Source organism: Scomber scombrus, chromosome 24 (assembly GCF_963691925.1).
Source record: "Scomber scombrus chromosome 24, fScoSco1.1, whole genome shotgun sequence".
NCBI lineage: Eukaryota > Metazoa > Chordata > Actinopteri > Scombriformes > Scombridae > Scomber > Scomber scombrus.
In genome coordinates this window covers 9,352,836-9,372,398 of record NC_084993.1, presented here as the reverse complement: position 1 = coordinate 9,372,398, position 19,563 = coordinate 9,352,836, and positions in this window count along the sequence as shown.

Sequence of the window (19,563 nt, the reverse complement as noted above, 5' to 3'; positions counted from 1 at the left end):
GTGTTTGCTACTGATTTTGCTCAGTTGTCATGGAGATGACAATCCCAATGCAATGCCCACTTAGAAGCATGTTCTTACTGTTTCCATGGTCAAGAATGAACTCTGATGAATGTTTTGCATCTTTGCTCTTTCCAGAGGAAGACAATGACTCTCACTGGAGAAAAAGCAATTCTGCTGCTGATCGGGAGCAGAGAAGGTTTCACCAAGTTTGAACCATTTCGGTGTCAAACTGCTGCCTCTGCCTCAATATACAGTATGATTGGAATGTAATACCCCATATAATGCTCTGTCAGAACAATGTTAATGTCCTCATTTCAAACAAGGCAATGAAAGTTTGATATATATTTATAGTGTTCATGCATGTGTGTGTGTTTGTGCATGTGGATGCGTGTGGACGCTGAAGGCCGTGCAACCATAAATCATACGATACATGGCAATGTGTTAAAGCTGAAAAAACAATGGTTCTTCATGCACCTATACTCAAGCACAGGGAAGCACGACTTTAAAAACGGGGTTCAATGTAAGAGAAAAAAAATCTTAAAACAGAACATACTTCCTGACTCTGAATTAGACCTAATTAGAACCGTACCGGTATTCTAAAGCTCAAAACCAGTATTATTGTTTAAACTTGTAAAAATATCTTAAAAGATGGAGTGAATTCCATTTCTGAGAAAGCGGCCACGAAAGAAGCACTTTTAACTTCAACATAACATGCAATTAACCTGCCAGCACGGCAGAGGCTTTTACAGGAGCAGAGCGTCTCCTTATATAGTCATGATGGCAACCTACAACTTTAGGACTACCACTCACCTCAGGACATCCACAGTGCATAAATCAGCATGTACAAGTAGTAAATGTGGGGTTTACGCTGCATTTAAGTGCTCCTTGTAAGATCCTACTTCTGAGTCAAGAAGTCACAAATACTATTTGTCCAACATTCAAGTGCTCTTGTTCAGAAAATAGTTTTTATTTATGTTACACTTACATGTACAATGGTGCAAAGGAAGAGCTATGTAGCAGATTATGTAGCTGGATTTAAAGCCAGAAAAGAGAAAGAGAGAAGAAGATAAAGAAGTGTAAATAAAGACAGCCACCAATTATGCACAAATACCTTCAAGGTAAAGACTAAACATCAAAATACACAAAAATACTAATTGTTCACACAGAATTTGAAACTATAGTTTTCACATCAACATACATTATTCTTACTTTCAGTTGCTGAATGAGACATCTGTGCTTTCCAATTTGAATTAGTCACTTATTATGATCACTTGAATTCTCAGCAGTTATAATGCTGCATTCAAGTGCAGTTTTTACTAAAAATTCCCCTCGGGGTTCCAACAAACCTCACTTCCCACGCTCATGGCTAACACTGAAAGTAAAAAATTCATTCATGGATTTAATTTTGGTAGGATACAACTCATTTCTATTCTTACACGCTTACAACTTTCGTTATTAATTGCCTCCTAATGTCCCCCATGTTTGGTTTCATTTTCAGTTTTGGAACTTTCTGTCATCACTTCAGCTACTGAAAGTAGTCTGAATTTAGCACTTTCTTTAAGGGGACCTACTATGCTCATTTCCTACTCTATATTTTTATTCCAGGACTAGGGTAGCTTTGCATGATTCACAGTTCAAACAACTCCTTATTTATTTTATACTGAAGCTTATACATAAAGCCAAACACCATTGGTGTCAGATCATAGCTATAAACTTTTCTGCATATACTGCATATTAGAACAGACCTGACTATTTTGTTCTGTTGACGGCACAGGCGAACACTATGTGTGAACATGGGTGGCAAAGAAAACATGAAATAGATGCATACCCATGCATAAATCTGAAGTGTAAAAAACACTGGAAAAACACATCTGAAATAGGTGGATCATCTGGTGATATGATATTATCTTCTTATATTATTTTTTCTGCTTCCTGAACCAGACTCTCACTTCTACACCTCAGCGACCATTTGTCTTATCTTCTTTCCTTCCCGTCGCCCTGAGCGATACCACTGTGGTCTACTTTGTTTTGTGGCTTTTGCATTCAGGAAGGAGTAAAGATAGCTCTGAGTAATGCTAGGATCAGACTACATGATATCAGCCAGATAATCAAACGTATAATGGGGCATCAGGAACTAGAATGAGAGTTGTTCACAGGAATTTGTAATTTACTCTCATGTACAGTGTGTCATAGAGGAAGAGCTACATTTCTGGGTAACTAACATGACCTTTTTTGCCCTCTCTTGCTAAGTTTGACTGACATGTAACTCAACAGGATATCTTTAAGGCACCATGATTCCTAGAGTCCGTCAATGTTGTCTACTGTGATTCCGGCATGACAGTAATTACTCTCTAAAGAATATTAACAGAATTTTCAGAAGCCTGAACGAAAGAGACAGCATCTTTAAGGAGTAGCCTACGCACAGAGATTCTGTCCAATCATGACTAGAGGCTGTGTTATATAACCTCTGCTAAAGCACAGTGAGAACTTTCCCATCAAACCTTGAGTGTGTGAGTCTGCATGAGTCTTGTTCGTTTATCCATATCTTTCTCCCCATCAGGGAACATATGAGCCCATCCATCAGGCCTATCTATTAGTCTGGTGCGCACTCAACCCACTCATTCAACTCAGCATGCCCTGACGGGTGCTCCGCCCCATCTTTTTGTCCTAGCATCCACTCTTTTTCCTCTATTCCTTCTTAAGCCTATCATCTTCCTCTTTTTGTTATGCTGCCTTAGGTGAAAGCTGCATGTGCATTCATGGAAAATCAAGACATCCATGAGCAGGGATTTGTGCATGCCTGTAGCGTGTGTGTGAGCAGGTTCCCATATAGATAAGGGATCTTAAACTAACAGAAGAGCCTAAGAGCAGGTGGAACTATCAGTTGAAAAGGGCCCCGCTGTAGATGCACAGACGATTACATGGATTTACATATGCATAGATGCATGAACACATGCACACATTCTCACACACACACACACACACACACACACACACTCTTACTCATGTTACCTTGTGTGTGTGTGTGTGTGTGTGTGTGTGTGTGTGTGTGTGTGTGTGTGTGTGTGTGTGTGTGTGTGTGTGTGTGTGTGTGTGTGTGTGTGTGTGTGTGTGTGTGTGCCTTTGTTTCCAAATTCAAAGAATTTCTCTCAAATCTTTGCTCCCATACTGAAAAACTAAAGTTTAGTTGTGTCTGTCTGCTTCTACATTGTTGTTTTAAAAATGTGTTTACACTGCACTGGTGTGCCAGCAGCTATTTTACTTTTACTACTGTACAGTACAGTACAGTACACCCAAACACACTTCCACATGCAGATGGGAGGAGGGGGCGATTGAAGTGCCCGATGAAGTCTCCCGATTAATGGATGAAGTCTACCAAAACTACAATATTTCTATTTAATTTGTACCCATGTTATACTAATGCTTTAGGGGATTAAGAATGATGTGGTCACCATAGACTCACCATTGTGTACCATAGACTTACAGAACAGTCAGCTTCTAAAGCAATAGTGGTTATTGCTGTTTTTGCCTGGAGCAAAGTCTGCACATCATCTTTCACATGATATGAGCTGCTTGTCAAACGTCTGCAGGTTTCAAACCAATATCGGCACTTTTTTGTAAGTGTGTGCACAATTTAGACCTACAACTGCTGCTGAACTAACTACTCACACACACACACGCACTCAATATAGTTTAGCTGTGAGACATTGAGACATGATGTATGAAGAGGCTGTCAGGCAGTGTGTCACAGCGTCAGATGTGTGTTGTGTCTCTACTGGTAAAGAAAGCCTAGAGCCATGCTGAGTAAGGTCAAAACACACAGACAGTACAGCTGATACCGCATCTGCTGACTTCATCACTCTGCCTGTGTGTGTGTGTGTGTGTGTGTATGTGTGTGTGTGTGTGTGTGTGAAAGAGAGAGAAAGAGAGCTTATGCATGTGGTGAAAGATCACATTTTCTCTGTGTTTTAGAGTGAATGCATGATTTGTGTGTTGACATATCAGCCTAATGATTGCAAACAGTGCAGTCAAGGTTAACATCAAAACGAAATCTTTGTGTGTGCGTGTGTGAGTTTATGTGCACATCTGATTTCTTCACTTTGCTTACCGCCGCTTGACACCCGGGGAAATCCTCATTCAAGCTGCACTCAACAGCCCTGAAGCAAGTAAACACTACGCTAAGCTGTAATGACTACTGTCTTGTTTCCCTACCAACGTGGTCTGTTTTGGTGCTGCAGGGATCGCAGAAACCCGTCCATGACGCGTCTTACCTGGGGCAGAAGGATTGATAACAGTATCTCATTGTCCAGTCGCCGCATAAGGAGAACAGGCAAAGACACAAGACAACCTCAGCTGCGGGTGTTAATAAAACACTTATAGTACAATGGTGGTATTATCACTCCAGGAATGTGTGATAGTCTTGGGATTATTCATTACCTTGAGGAAGGGAAAAAGACCAGCGTCAATGCAACCTTATCAGGCTGTTTAGCTCAATTTTTGGGGCATGTTCCCAGTCAAATTGTCAAACAAGATAAGATATTCACTGTTTCTGACAGCTCAATGTATTCAGACATAAGGCATCCGCAGCAGGTTTACATTTTAAACATATCGTATTTCTTGAGAACACGCACAGTGAAATATTTTACTTACATAAAACTTGCTCCAAAATATGACCTTTTTTCTTTCACCGCTCACCCATCCACATGTTATGTCATTAGGACTGTTTCTTGGATTAAACAGCTCCCTTATTTTAGCATGCAGGCAAGATTTATGCTGCAAGTCTATACTATACATGCTGTGTGTTCTTTTCTATGCAACAGCCACGGCCTCTTTAAAATGTATGAGTCGAGACTTGTCAAGGCAGACTTCAAAAGAAGGTCTTTGAAGTGGTCCACCATATGGGGATGGTAAGGTGAGTTTCAGTGAACTGTCAGATTAAGATCAGGGAGCAACTCATTCTGATCAACTTTTTGGCCGTTCAATAGAGGCACCATAAGAGCTTTGTGGCAGCCAAGCAGAGAGACCACCGCCTCATTCTTACGCAAATCCTTAATTTTTTTGCTGTCAGCCCCGCAAATACCATAGTTCACTTTTATGTGGTTGTCTGTTTCAATAAAAACAGAGAAAAAAAACATGCTTTAGGCACTCTTAGCAAAGCAAGGAAAAAAGGTATATTTAAAAATCCTTCAGTTGGTTGGAGATAATGGTTTACAACTCCAGTCAGCTTCCACCTCACAGCGTCAAAGGAGATGATTCACCATACTTGTACATTTGCGATGTAATTACATAAGAAAAAGCTTGCTAATTGCGTCAATTTGAGTCACTGTGGTTATTAGTGTTGTATTGTTTTACACTGGAAAAATTACCACACTATATGATTTTTCAGTGTGGTGTTCATGTTCACTATTGTCCAACACTGTAAAGCACAACGGAGCTGCGGAGGAGCTGCTCACAGCTGGAAAACATTTAATAGAGGACAGTGGGTTAACGGCTCCAGGGGAATCCCAGAAAACAAAACAAAACAGAAGTATTAAATCTTTGGGGAAACATTCTGCTTTCTCTGAAGTTTCCAAATTGGAAATTGGCAGTCGTGATCCAAAGTCACAGTTACGGGCATCCATTAGTGCACAGTTGACACTATTCAAAGAACATTTATTTACTGTATACTTGCTGCCAAAATGCTATACTATGAAAATTAACACATTGTGTATATTTAATGGTATTAATGTAATGTGTGTTTCCTTACTATAAAAACGGGTGTAAAAAATGCTTATTTTGACAATGGACTATGGTTTAGAACAAGATGGTGCTACTCTTTAACTTCTGATTCAACACATCTCATACATGCCAATATCAGTTCTCTTCCCCTAGCACAGTTCCTTTTAATCTAAGCGACACTGTAACAGCTTCAGATCTGTATTAATTGACATATAAGCCAGCAACACTCCATTAAAAACAAGCTGAGGAGTCAATTCAGCTGTGTCTCCCTTCCCACAAAACCACAAAATATAAAACAAGGCTTTAATGAGAAGCATACGGAGGAGTGATATAAAGCTTTAACTGGCTTTTACGCAGTTTCTCTCCTCATTCATATGTACACCACATCATAATCAAATCCCTGCTGTAAGTAACAATGCCTGTCTCCAAATTCAACACTTGCTTACAAAGCATATGTTGACACTGGCGCCAAAACGCTGTGGGCCAGCAGGCATTACCAGCTTCAGTCACACACACACATATATACAGTACACACGCGACTCCTCACACTACAAAATGATGTTCATTAGCAGAAATGATTGTTTTATGTGAATTATGAGTTGTTATTTAACACGTCTCCAGCCTGTTTTCATGTCCCCCCTGTGGTGCATAACCAAACCTGGAACCCTATAGAATATACAATATGTGTTAGACATGTGCAAAAGCGTATATACACAAAATCACACCATTCCATGTGCATTAATTCACTAACGCTCAACCCACACTCCTATCTCTCATGTGTTTTATTGTATTTTCATTGCCATTTTAAGGGGCTTTTATAAAGAAATGACCTGCATGTAAAACTGCAACTAATGCAGAATGTATTTGGGTGCCACAGTTTTGTGTGGCCATTCCTTGTCACACATACATAGGTCTACAGGTGCAGCTGATCCCAAAGAAACACAGAACAGTAATTTCATCCAGGAAATAATTTAAAGCCATGAAACTGGCTGTGGCGGAAGGAGAGATGGGATTGATATCTTACTCAACATCTGAATCTGGGCATTCAGGAGTGTTTGCTATTACAGGTGGACTGGGACACGCAGTGGATTCATATGTCCACTGTTGACCCCGTGGGTCTGCCAAAGGTGTGTATGTATGTGTGTGTGTGTGTGTGCACATGAGGTTGAGCATATAAGGATAAAGTCCTGAGAGAAAAGGAAAACCTAAGCCAAGTGTTGGGAATGCTTATCCAGCTGTATGTGAGCATCTGTTTAACCCTGTTATTTCTACGTGCGTGTGTGTGTGTGTGTGTGTGTGTGTGTTTAACATGTCTATTCATTAGGATTGAAAACAGTGAATTGAGATCATGTATTTACTGGGAATTCTTGCCAAAATCTGCCTTACATTTTTATTATGTGTGAGCTTGTGTGTCTGTGTTTCTTTCGTTTCTTTTCAAAATCTTTTTGAGATTTTCAACAAAAGTTACCAAGGTTGGTCAGATTTATTCCACACTGTTACACAATATACACTACCATAGTATCATATGAAACATTTAAAAACAATCAAAAGTGGCTACCCCATCCCTATCTCGAAATAAAGAAATAAAAGTAAAGCTGGAGCTACTTCCATGAAGTCATTGTAAGAGTGCATGTCATGCTATGTTGTTTGGGTGTTATGAAAGTGTGTCAAAAGAGTCCCAACATTTTTTATAATTTCTTCTCAGAGCCACTATTGAGAAACTCAACATCTCCAAATTAAGGCAGGACAAGATGTCTCGGATCCCTGACTAAGTGTGGACGGGGCAGCAACCTTCCACTGAGAAAGACTGTGCGTCTGGCCAAGAGTGAGGCAAAGGCAACCATGCGGCACTCTGGAAATGTCAGATGAGGATCTTCTCCATCTGTAATGCCAAACAGAGCTACCAGAGGGTCTGGGTCTAGAATCTGCTTTAAGATGTTGGATAGGGTATGAAAGATGTCTCTCCCAGATTTTTGTAAGTGAGGGCACAGCCAGTACATGTGGATAGCGTTGATGATTTGTGTATTGATGTGAGGATGGAATCCAATTGGTCAGCAGATAGTATGCCCCAAATCATGTTCCCAAGCAGTTTTAATCCTGTCCAGAGGTGGACATGTCAGCATGGAAATTTTTTGTACAACATTTTCAATGTACCTTTAGTGGGTCGAATAAAAGAAATGTGTCAACAGGTTCTTCAGGAAAGCACTGTAGGATAGAGCACACATCATTTTTGACCTGTAAATACTGAAATAAATGTGTTTTGGATAAGTAGTTTTTCTCTGACAGTTGGTTGAAAGAGATAAAACATTTATCTTTAAACGTGCCTTTAAACCATCTGATGCCTTTCCTGTGCCAGTCCTGAAAAGTTGAGTCGCATTGAGATGGCGTGAAACGATGACTGGAAGTATCAGGGCTTATAAGGGAGCAGTCTCTGTAGCCAAAGGTCTTCCTGAACTGGGCCTACACTCTCACAGTATGGCACATAACTAGGTTGTCTCTTAATTTAGTGTGAGAGTGGCTAAGCAGTGAACCAAGGAGGGCTGGGAGTGAAATATCCTAGTGTGATTTTGGCTCCAGAGATGTTCAATTTGGGATGTGTTGGACTGAAGTTAGAAGTGGTTCCAAAAGGCAAGACAACTAATGTGAGAAGCCCAGTAATAGTGGCAGATATCAAGAAGCTCCAAAGTAAAATCCTTCTTATTTTGCCATATATATGGGGCCAGTAAAACTAAGAATGATTTTGGGGTGTATATACTTATAATTTCCATTTCACTGCTACTTCCCTGTGAATTCTTCTTCTTCTTTTCTGTTTGAAAGTGAATATCATTGCAGTCGAGGTCAGATACTTCCTCGTTACTTGGAAGCAGTTTATTTTTATTTATTTTGTACCCCCACAGGGATCTAAATTGGTTTAACAGAATAGAGAGGCTGAGGCTGAATTGTATAATGAAGGCCATTTGCATACCCACGTCCCAAATTCCGGCGATGTTTTCACCATTAGGAAGGGTAACTGCAAGTAGTCTGAGAGCTAGATCGCAGAGGATAGGATTCAGTGACCACTCTCGACAGTAGATGCATCTAATAATTTAATCTAAAATATAAATGATGACCCTAATCCAAAATTTTCCAAAACTGTTAATAAGTACTTCCATTTGACTCAATCAAACACTTTCCCTGCATCTAAGGATACAATGCACAATGCATTTTCATAGAGAGTAATACAATATGTCAAAAAGACAATTTTTAATTAAATCTATGTGATCAGTGACCAATATTTTGGAGAGGACTTCTTCAAGTCTGTGTACCAAAACCTTTGCTCAAATCTTAGCATCTGTGTTTAGTCATGAGATTGGCCTGTACTAAGCACACTCTGCAGGGTCCTTCCATTTCTTGGCTATGAGAATTATGGATGCCTCATTTAGAGATGGAGAGAACCCAGCTGACAGGATTCAGGCAGTTGTTAGTTGTGGGGAGAGGAACGCAGAAAACCTCTTAAAGAATTCGGCTGGAAATCCGTCCGGTATTGGTAATTTTCCAGTTGCATTCATATGGCTAGGGCTATTTCTGCTTGACTTAGTGGCTTTTTTAGTTTCCCCACCAAGTCTGGGGGAATAGTTGGGATAGGCAAAGGTTCAAGAAAGGTTTGGATTGTCTTTTCATCTCCATCAGATTGGGAGGAGTAAAGTTGGGAATGTTTAAAGAATGAATCTTTAAACGTAATTCTGATTTTAATAGTATCTAAAATGACATCTCCGCTTTCTATATGAATACATGTTATAAGTTGCTTAACCCTCTGCCTTTTTAGCTGATTAACTAACTGTTTCCCTGTCTTTTCACCATGTTCATAAAATGTACTTTTTCATTTGGTGATTCATAATGTTTGAATGTTTTCTTTTGAGTCATATTCTTTTGTTATAGTTCTGTGGTTCAGCTCAGTGTGTACTGTTTATCGATATCTAGGATTTTAGATGACAGATCCAGTTATTCCTTTTGAGATTGTCTTTTCTTGGTTGCAGCAAATTACATAATTGAACCTTATAGATAGGCCTTGAGTGCATCTCAGACCATGAAACCACAGACATCTGGAGTAATACTAGTTTCAAGAAATAAGTGTGGTTGAATTAAAACGTCAGTGCCATATGGGCTGTGGAATACCAGGAAGTAGCAGTGACATCATAACTGAGGAATGATCAGATATACAATACTTTGGTATGTACAGGAACTGACTCAGAGCTTCAGAGCCTGTTGTCGATAAAAATATAATCTGGTCTGAAGTATGTGTGGTGAATGAAAGAGAAAAGCGAAAACTCTTTCTCTCTCTTTAGTGTGGAGGAACCACCATACATCTGAAATTCCATACTCGCAGACAAAAGACTGAATGTGTGAAGCAGATTTACTTACTACACCAGGTTTCTTGGAAACACGATAAAGAACTAGGTCCAACCAACAGTTAAAGTCCACCCCAAGTATTAAGTCAGAGCCGAGGTCCGGGAAATAAGAAAACAGGTGATCAAAGAAGCAGGCATCATGTATTTTTGGGGCGTATATGCCACCAAGACAACATTTGTGGTCCCTGAGACAATTGTAGATCTACTGCTCCCATTGGCTGCAATTTTGGTTAACTTGAGTCCGTTTTTAGATACAAGGATACAGACTCCTCTTGCCTTTGCCTGGAAAGTAGAAGTACCGTGCCCAGCCTGCCATAAATCTGGAGTTGTCTGAGGAGTGCAGGTGAGTTTCCTGTTGAAAGGAAATAGTGATATTAAACTGCTTAAGATGGGGGAATAATTTCTTTCCTTTAACTGGGTGATTCAACCCATTGACATTTTGAAAGGAATGTGTGTCGGAAAGTAACAGTATGGTGTAGACTCCATGCAGTAGCATTAAAAAGGAAACAGCTATGCATAATATATATTCTAAACTAGACCGAGTGCAAAAGTCAAAGCAAAACTGTCTTTCAGGCTAAGTTGTTTGATGACTGTAATTGCACGCATCAGTCACTGTCTCACACAAACACAGCCCCATGGTAAGATTGTCCACATATTGTATAGTGCTCAGTTTGTTTGTTTTATCTGCCAGACAACAAGGGGGCTCCGTGCTGGTTCCGCCATTGGTAGGTAATGTATCCGGTAAGAGGTGAACCAGATGTAAAGCTTAAATTAACACATTAACACGTAAGCACAGCTAGTTAGCCAAACCCATAATGACAAGGATTTGTGAACACATTATGTTTCCTTAAGAGATATTTCAAGTGCAAGTGATACTTTCAAACATTCCTTACATCATGTTTTCTATCTGTGTAAACTCTAGCTAAGAAAAGTAACATTAACATTAGTGCAATGGTTGTAATCAAAGCTTGCATTAAATTAGCCCAAGTTTAGACCTCTGTTACTGAAGTATAGCTCTTCCCTGGCTGGGAACTGCAATACATTGTTGTGATGGGTTGCCAGGAAAGTCAAAGCATCCTCCGCTGATGAAGGTGCTGTTATGGCCATTTTAAATTCCATGCTATGTTCTGCCAGAAGTCAGGGCAGCTGTGTTTGCAACAGAGGTGGCAAGAGCATCGTCCTTCTTACAGTCTTTTTTGGATGATGGATTGTTTTTGGAAAAAAGGATATCAAAAAAAGAGAAAAAAACACTGTATAATTTCACTTTGCTATGTGCAGAAATGAGGCTTAGGAAGACATTGAGATTAGGAAAACTCAATGTCAATAAAGTATTGTACCGTCATCACCCACCCCCCTTATGTAATGAGAGAAAAGGAGACCCTAACTTTCTCTCCTGATTCCTGCACCTACCTGCTCACCTGTTCCTCATTCCCTAATCATCCCTCACTTCTCACCTGCCTCTCATTCTGCCTAATCGCCCAGTCTGTATATATAGATGCCCATTCCCATTGTTCTCTGCCAGTCTGTCACTGTCTTCTTGTGTTGTACCCACCTGCATCTGTTCCCTGTTTCTCTGCTCTGGTACTAATGGTTTTGACCTACCAGGAAATTTAACACACAAAACTAAATGCTTAAGTCTGATTTTGAAATGGTGTTACGACAATAACGTACCTGGATCGACTTTTCACTTCTTTACTTCTCATGAAAAATTGGCATTTAAACGCAACGGAATAAGTTGTTACATGAATGTGGAGTGCTGAACCTGTAAATGCAGATGCAGGCAGCTCAATAAGTGGCCTAATCAGGCGTACAGGCCTCCTTTCTCAAATCTGAATATGTAGCAACATTCAATACATGATACACATAACGTTACAACAAAACATACAATGCTACCAAAACAAAACACCAAGAAGGCTGCATGTGATTTTCCCTCTCTGCCATCTGCATCGTTGCAGTAGTCGACTGATACTGGTTGATGTAGGAAAGCAGTAAAATACTCCCCAGAAGTCACAATCTGTTTCCCATTCATAGCTTACCTACACTACCTACGTGTAACGCTGCGTATCTATTATTCCGTGTGCTCAATGAGACTTCAAAGTGAGAAATACGAGGTGTGAGAGACACCATTAAGAAGCAGTCCTTTTCTGCACTTATATGTTACATAAGGCTAAAACTGCCGAAGCCCCTCTCCAACTATCAATGCTAGCAAGTTCTGTAACAGCAGTGTGTATGTGTGTGTTGAGGAAGAAGAGAGAGAGAGTGAAAAGAGAAAAGCCATGGAGTGAAACAGTATATTAGCCTCCGGAGGCAGAAGCACACAATGTTCAGTATTGACCTGCATGTGTGCTTCAGTGATTTCAGCAGCTTGATGTTTGTATCTCTTGGCCACAGTGTCTCCATCTGAACTCTGCGGCGTGCACACACACTGGACTGGGTTCAGCTTCTCATAACTGGCATGATAACAAAAGAGATTTTGATTCTTGAAGCTCATGCCATCTAAATAGCATTTGCAAATGGGAAATCATGTGCAGCGTGTTTATGAAGATGAACGTTAAGTGTTTATGTGGATCACTAGACACCTGCTGAGCAGTCTGTATTTCCTTGGAAAATATGGTCTGATGCGCAGGAAGAGATGCTTTTTGTATTTCCAGCTGCAACAAGAGGTAGAAACAGAGCTGAATAGATAACATGTGCATAATTCTGAAGTGAAAATGTGTGCTGCTGTGAGCCAGCAAAAAGCTAAATAAATAATGGATGGACCGATGGAAGGATGGACGTAGAACTTGCCCAGACAAGTCAGGACAGAGGGCAGAAATGTGAATAAAAGACAAGATGTTCATATAGTAAAAAAAAAAAGAAAAGCTGACATAGATACACTTAAAACAACAATTTGATTTGAGTTTCATGTGTCTGGAAGTGATATTCTAGTGTAAATATAGGTCTGTGACTTACCCACAAAGTTAAATTTGACTGCAGGCTTAGAACACTGTCCCTGTTTTATTCTAATTCAAACACTGCAGATAAAGATGGCTTGATTCAAACAAATGATTCACTGACTATTCTGCTTGCAGTACCAAATAGGGTTTTGAGATTTACGAGGGAAGTCACCCCAAAAAAAAAAAAAAAAAATTCTAAATTTGACTTTAGGATTTTCTGCTCATCATATTGCTCACTCTGTAGCAAATCCCACTGACCTATCTGGCACCAGTGGTTTTACACAAACTGAGACGAGAGGGTTTGGAGCCAGATGGAGCGAGCCAGAAAGAAACGGTGATAGGGAAAACATTTTTAAAGGGGTATAGAGATTAGAGAGGAAATTGATTTTATTTTCTGCCTGGATAGATTTCACTTGTTTGCAACAAAGTAGTTTATCATTTATTCAGGATAATTCTTGAGTGCAAGATTATGATAAAATTCTGTTACATTAACCAATAAATGATAATCTCAATTTGGCGTTTTCTCATAACAGAATTAGTCACTAATAATTAACAGTTAGTCTTTCAGAGAAGCATTAATCTCTGCAAAAAATATCCTGTAATCGTAGCAGATTTGATACTTTACTTTAAATGTCAATTTGGTAAACTCCACACACACACACGTGGTTCTCCAAAAGATATAAAACAAAGGTGTGTGTGTGTGCACAATGAGAGGAGGGAACAATGAGAGAAAAGGACAGAGGAGGGGAGGGAAAGAAGAGGAAGAATTGATTCATATTACAGAGTCTGACTTCTCCCAACTTTTCCACTCCTGTAAATCTTTAGGAGCTGAATAATGTGCCTGGAAGCTTGCTGACCAGACCCCCACTACATACATGTGTGTGTGTGTGTGTGCACCACTCACACATTCATACAGTCACCAAGTGATCTTACATATTTTTTGTAATTATTGTCAAGTGCACACTTAACAAAATGCAAAATTTACAACAGAATAGCAAGAGGCAAAAAGAGAAATAATGAGTCATTCACTGACACACTTTCACTGGCACAATAAAGGAGATGCTATCAATCAAAAGAATTGAATTTCAAATGTATGACATAACTTTTCATTCTGAAATGAAAATCAGCCCTACAGAGTTGGAGGATCGGACAGCACATGTAGTCTTTCTTGACTCACTCACCACCGCTTTGGCTTTTCTGGTTTGACCTACATTTCACGTGGCCTTTTGTGTGCATGTAAATACAGCTTACAGTACAAATCAGGTGGTGGAACATTTTTCAGTTCATGTTTGTATTAGGGTGCTAAATCATGTGTCTAGACCCATATGACTTGAAATGTTGTGTTTATGTATATGTTGGTGGGTACAACTACGTGCAGGGTGTGTACCTCTGCAACTGTAGACTCATAGTTTATGTGTGTGTTGCATGATGAGGGACAGGTGAAGGACTCAGGTGAAGGCGTTTTCTCAAATGTTGCTCATATATTGCATCATGTCATTTTGATGATTTCTGGAAGGTGATCATGCAGATTTGCAGCAATATTTCTAAAACAGACAGATTTGTGGATGCTGTTACCAGTAAGACATAAAATAAATCACATTGCCAACTGCAGAACTTCCTTTCTGGTATATTACCTTGAATATCCTTGTGGGCTTTTCTATGTAGGGAGAAGAAAAAGGAGATTTGGGGAGCATAAAACAGCTATTCGCACAAAAATTCAAACTATCCTACAGCCATTTATCACAATCAAGCAGGACATAGGAGTCCTTCTTCCTTGATGGTGGTTGCCCTTGAAGACCCATAGTCTAGACTATGAAAACTCCTCCAATGAAAAACATTCTGGTTTTTCACACTAAAGGCCAAATCTCCAGGACTGAATGATGAGGTAGACTTTCTGCCATTTCTCTAATATCCTTTGGCTTTCTGTGTGTTTATTCTATCCCCAGTAGTTACAGTAGAAGCAAGTGTCTATGATCAATTCATATTTATATTACTTTTATACTTCAATATTTTACTGCCACTCACTTGAGCATAATATTTTTCAATCTGGCAGATTTGGATGTGCTTTTTATGTCACTGGTGGTGTGTATTACACCACAGGGGAAGGACCAAAATACAGACTAGGGAGTCAGGCAATCAGTACAATGACTTTATTCTCATTCAAAGATACAAAAGCTCACAGGCATGAGACAGAGAAATGTCCAGACAGGCAGACTGGACATTTCCGATATGGTACACGTCCAGGTAAAAGGATACAGAAAACAGAAGCTCGAAAGCACTGATAAAAAGGAACATGTCACTAAAATCTGGCAAAGAGCAATGGAATGGACTGATGTAGTGAGTGGGTGAGGGAATGAGTCACAGCCAACGAGTGGGTGGAGTAGGACAGGTAACTGCAGGATGTGTGTAGAGGGGGGAAAAGGAGGGGAATGTCTGAGGGTATCTGGTGGGCAGTTTGAAGATGGCCGGTCTGGGGAGTGGGAGGAAAGTACTTGGCCTGGGAGAAGCAAGCAGTGAGCAATGCAGAGGGCTGAGGATGAGAGCATGGCCACAGAGATGGACCGAGGGGCAGACCATGGCATGTTCATCCCTTATACATGCCAACTTTGATTTGCAGTAGGCTCTAGCACTTGCTTTAATAAGACTGGATGTGTTTGTCAGGCCTTGATGAACAAATAGTTGATACATGTTGGTCAGCTTGTTAATAATACAATTCACAATAATATTTCACCTTCTTTTATGTTGTATTATGTTATTCTGATAACTGTTGGAGCATATGATGCAAGACAAATATTTGGACAATAGTTTTATCTTATGTGAAAGTGTGTTCCCTCAATTTGTATCTGTACTGTGTGTCAAAGTCAAAAATGAATGTTTTTGGGGAGTAAAAATGTATTGGAAAGTCATAAAATGTCCTTGAAATGATAAATGAGGGCTGAATTGTCATATACCGTGTGGTCATCTGTGAGCGAGTCTATTGAGCAGTGCATTGTGGGTGAGAAAAATGCTGCGGTTTTACAACCAAGGTCATCGCCTGTGGAGAAAACCACACTGCAGGCAGTAGAAAAATATGCCAAAAATGAGTGGTTGAACATAGAAGAAAAAGCAGGACTTGTCCGCTCTTCATTTCTTTGAATAATACTCTATTCTACATATTGCTCGTGCTTCTGCAGTTGTTACAAATGCCACAGATATAATGTACATAATGAAGTTGAGTGCATTGGTTCATAATTATGTTCACAATCATTTCATATATGTATTTAAAGGATCAAAAATGTTTGTTATACATTAATATTGAAAAATATGGAAGATGTACTATTTGACCCCACCTCCCTTTAAAAAAAAAAAACCCTCAAATATTAATCAGCCTAAAACAAAAACACATCTGTCATTGTTTTAGTACAATGCTTTTAAAAAAAAATAACCCAGTGTATTCTTACACAAGTTCACGTGCTGTGCACCCATAATAAGAAGGCTGAGACCACGATGTTAGAGGTTAAGATGTAAGGACAAAAAACAGTTGACTTCAATTGAATGAAGCGTGTTGGTGATACTATTTCTCTCAGCAGAACATTGTTAGCTTACCGCCTGCTTTCCCCCTCTTCTGTCCCTCCCCTCCTCGGCCTTCCACAAATCCAGCACACCAGCAAGTCTATACAGCGTGGATATGATTATGTATCTTGGCAGGAACACTGTGCGTACATCATTGTGTTTATGAGTGTATGTGCATGCGTGCATCGCAGTGTGTCGCAGTTGGAGGAGAGAACCATGGAACACTTGACAGAAGATATATACCTTTTTTCCAGAGGAAAAGGAAACAAAGACAGACTCCAAATGATACACGGCTCCTCTATGAGGCCTTCGAGAGCACTTTCTCCTCGCTATCGATTCTTATCCTCCAGGTAAACCCAGCTGTGAACCCATGAGCTCCGCTGGACCCGTTTCTTTAATTTTTACGGTATTTTTAATGTGACAATAATCTCTCACAGCCAGGCTGTCTGCTATCTCCCAGCATGTGTTGACTCGATGTGAACCCAGCTCTCCTCTCTCGCTCTTTTTCTCAACTGCTGTTTTTGCCAGAAAGGAAGAACTCTCCTTCTTTCTTTTCTCTTCATTTTTTTTCCTTACCACGCCGGCTTGTCATTGCCTTTTTTACACTCTCCCACCCCTCCTTCCCACCCCTGTCCTTCCCCATCCAGGTAGGTCTGTGGTGCCAGACAGAGGAGCACACTGTTCCTTTGTTATTTCCAGGGCTTAAGTCTAGATAACAACCGCAGCCACTCAGACTCACCACCACATCAGTAGCCTCATATCTCAGGCTTTACATTTCCATAATTGGGATTTGAGAGGCAAGTCCTCACAAAGGAAAGGGATTTCCGGATAGCTAAACCAACAGCCCTCTTTAGACATACAACAATAAAGACTTATATGGACAGTCTTTATTCACTCACAATAAATAAAAAAAACCTGAATAGCTTTATTTTTCAGTGCTGTGGGAACCAGTTCTGCTTTAATATTTACAGATGCGACAGAATCCTCATTGAGCCCGACAGTCATCTTCTGCACATGCTCACTTGGCACACAGGATGGAGGGATGATACATTACCAGCTGGTCCTGCTCCAGTTGGACCCTCCCCTTGACAACGGTTGCCTAGTGCCACAACTGGAGCCCATCACGGGGCGGGCAGACAGCCTGCCAGATGTGAGGCCTTCTTCATGGTCTCTGTAATCCAAGCAGAAACACAAACTACACGTACACACTCACGCACATACACCGATAACTAAAAGTACGTAAAGCACGTCTTTCCATCAATCTGCCTTCAGCCGCATCATATGACTTTGCATATCCTCTTCTTCTGAAATATACCAAAGAACATGACACACAGTTCCAGAAATGGTATGCAGACCTCTCTGTTTTCCATCCAAACCCAAGAGTGACCTTGTTGTGGCCACAGATTCCCCCTGTGGAAAGCAGTCTCCTTCAGGACCCTGCTATTAGCGGCTTTGTGGGACAGAGTGGCGACATGTTAATGGCACACAGACACAGAAGAGGCTACAGACCCCTGCACCCTCCTGCACTGAGAACACAGCTGACTTCAGGGAATGTCGACTCGAAGAGCTATATGTTAACAGCAACCACTAAGGAATGGTTTGGATTTGTGTTGGCATCAAGATTAAATTAATACTTTTTTGAAAGGACTACAGCATCTGTAGGGTTTTAACGTCTACTGTATGGAACATGCCCACATAAATTTGAAGACTGTCAACCACTGGGGCCTTACTGAAAAGTGTTTTACGGCACACAACAGGAAGAGGGTCTTGTTCTTCCAACAGAAATAAAAAATGTTGTAACACTTAATGGGAAAAGTGAATTTGCAAATGAGTTAATTAATGTTCAAGAAATATATATAGGAGCACCTTTGTAGCTGAGTGGTTAATGCGCATACCACATAAAGGCAGCTCTATTGTTAACAATACCAGTGCTAGCAATAGGTTATTCAAACTCTCCTACCCTGTATGTAGCCCAAAGCCCATTGGTTCTAATGAAGATGTAAATCTATGAAAACGTATCTCAAAGTTTCAGTTTCTGAGAAATATCTTAAAATGACTAGGCAATGTAGCACTTAGCCAATGTTACCCAAATGAATTTAATAGCACTTTTGTTAGGGACTGTTTTAAGCTGTGGTTTAATACACATTTTCGGGGCTAGGGAGTATTTAGAGCACCAGGAGGGTGTATGTGGGTTTGACTCAAAATAAACTACAGTGCCCATGTTCATGTAAACGAAGGAGCATGTCACCCAGTGCCACAGTGTGGCTAAATGATGTGTTTTTAGCTGTTTTTGGACCACAATGGGGGTTTATTGGAATAGGAATAAGCTATATTAGGTTTTGGCTACACAGACAACACTTGATACTATGATCAATTCATTATTGGATTTTGGCTGTATACTTAAAAAAAACTGCAAAACTGAAAAACTGCATTTTCTGCAGTAAGTAAAGAATTCCTTATGCGAGAATAGTAATAACATCTATGGCATTGAAGGTTATTCTCCTAAAACTGTAACTAGTAAAACAGACCTTGGGTAAGTGGATACATTTCCTGAGGCCTTTAAGAGGAAGTGTCATCATACTAATAAGTCACCATTTGATGCAGAGTGTACCACTGTGTCAAACATTAACCAGGCTGTCACTTGGACTTTTAAGGTGAAACATTTGAGGAATTTGGAGTGAGTATATTTTTGGCTCAGCCTCTGGATATAGTGAGAGAGTTGTTTTTATTTCTTCACAGGTTTCCTCGAGAGTCTGCAAGTGAGATAGAAATTACGTTACAGCAACTGCAAATAAAACCGCATGATGATGTCATTTCACAGAGGCCAAAAGGTCATGATGATGTGGTCGATGGGCAATCCATCTGGACTACTTCCTTGTAAACACAAGGGTTAAAGGGTTATTGGCCACACATGCATGCACCCCCACATATGTACATACACTACCACTGTGGTCAATGGGGCACCACAT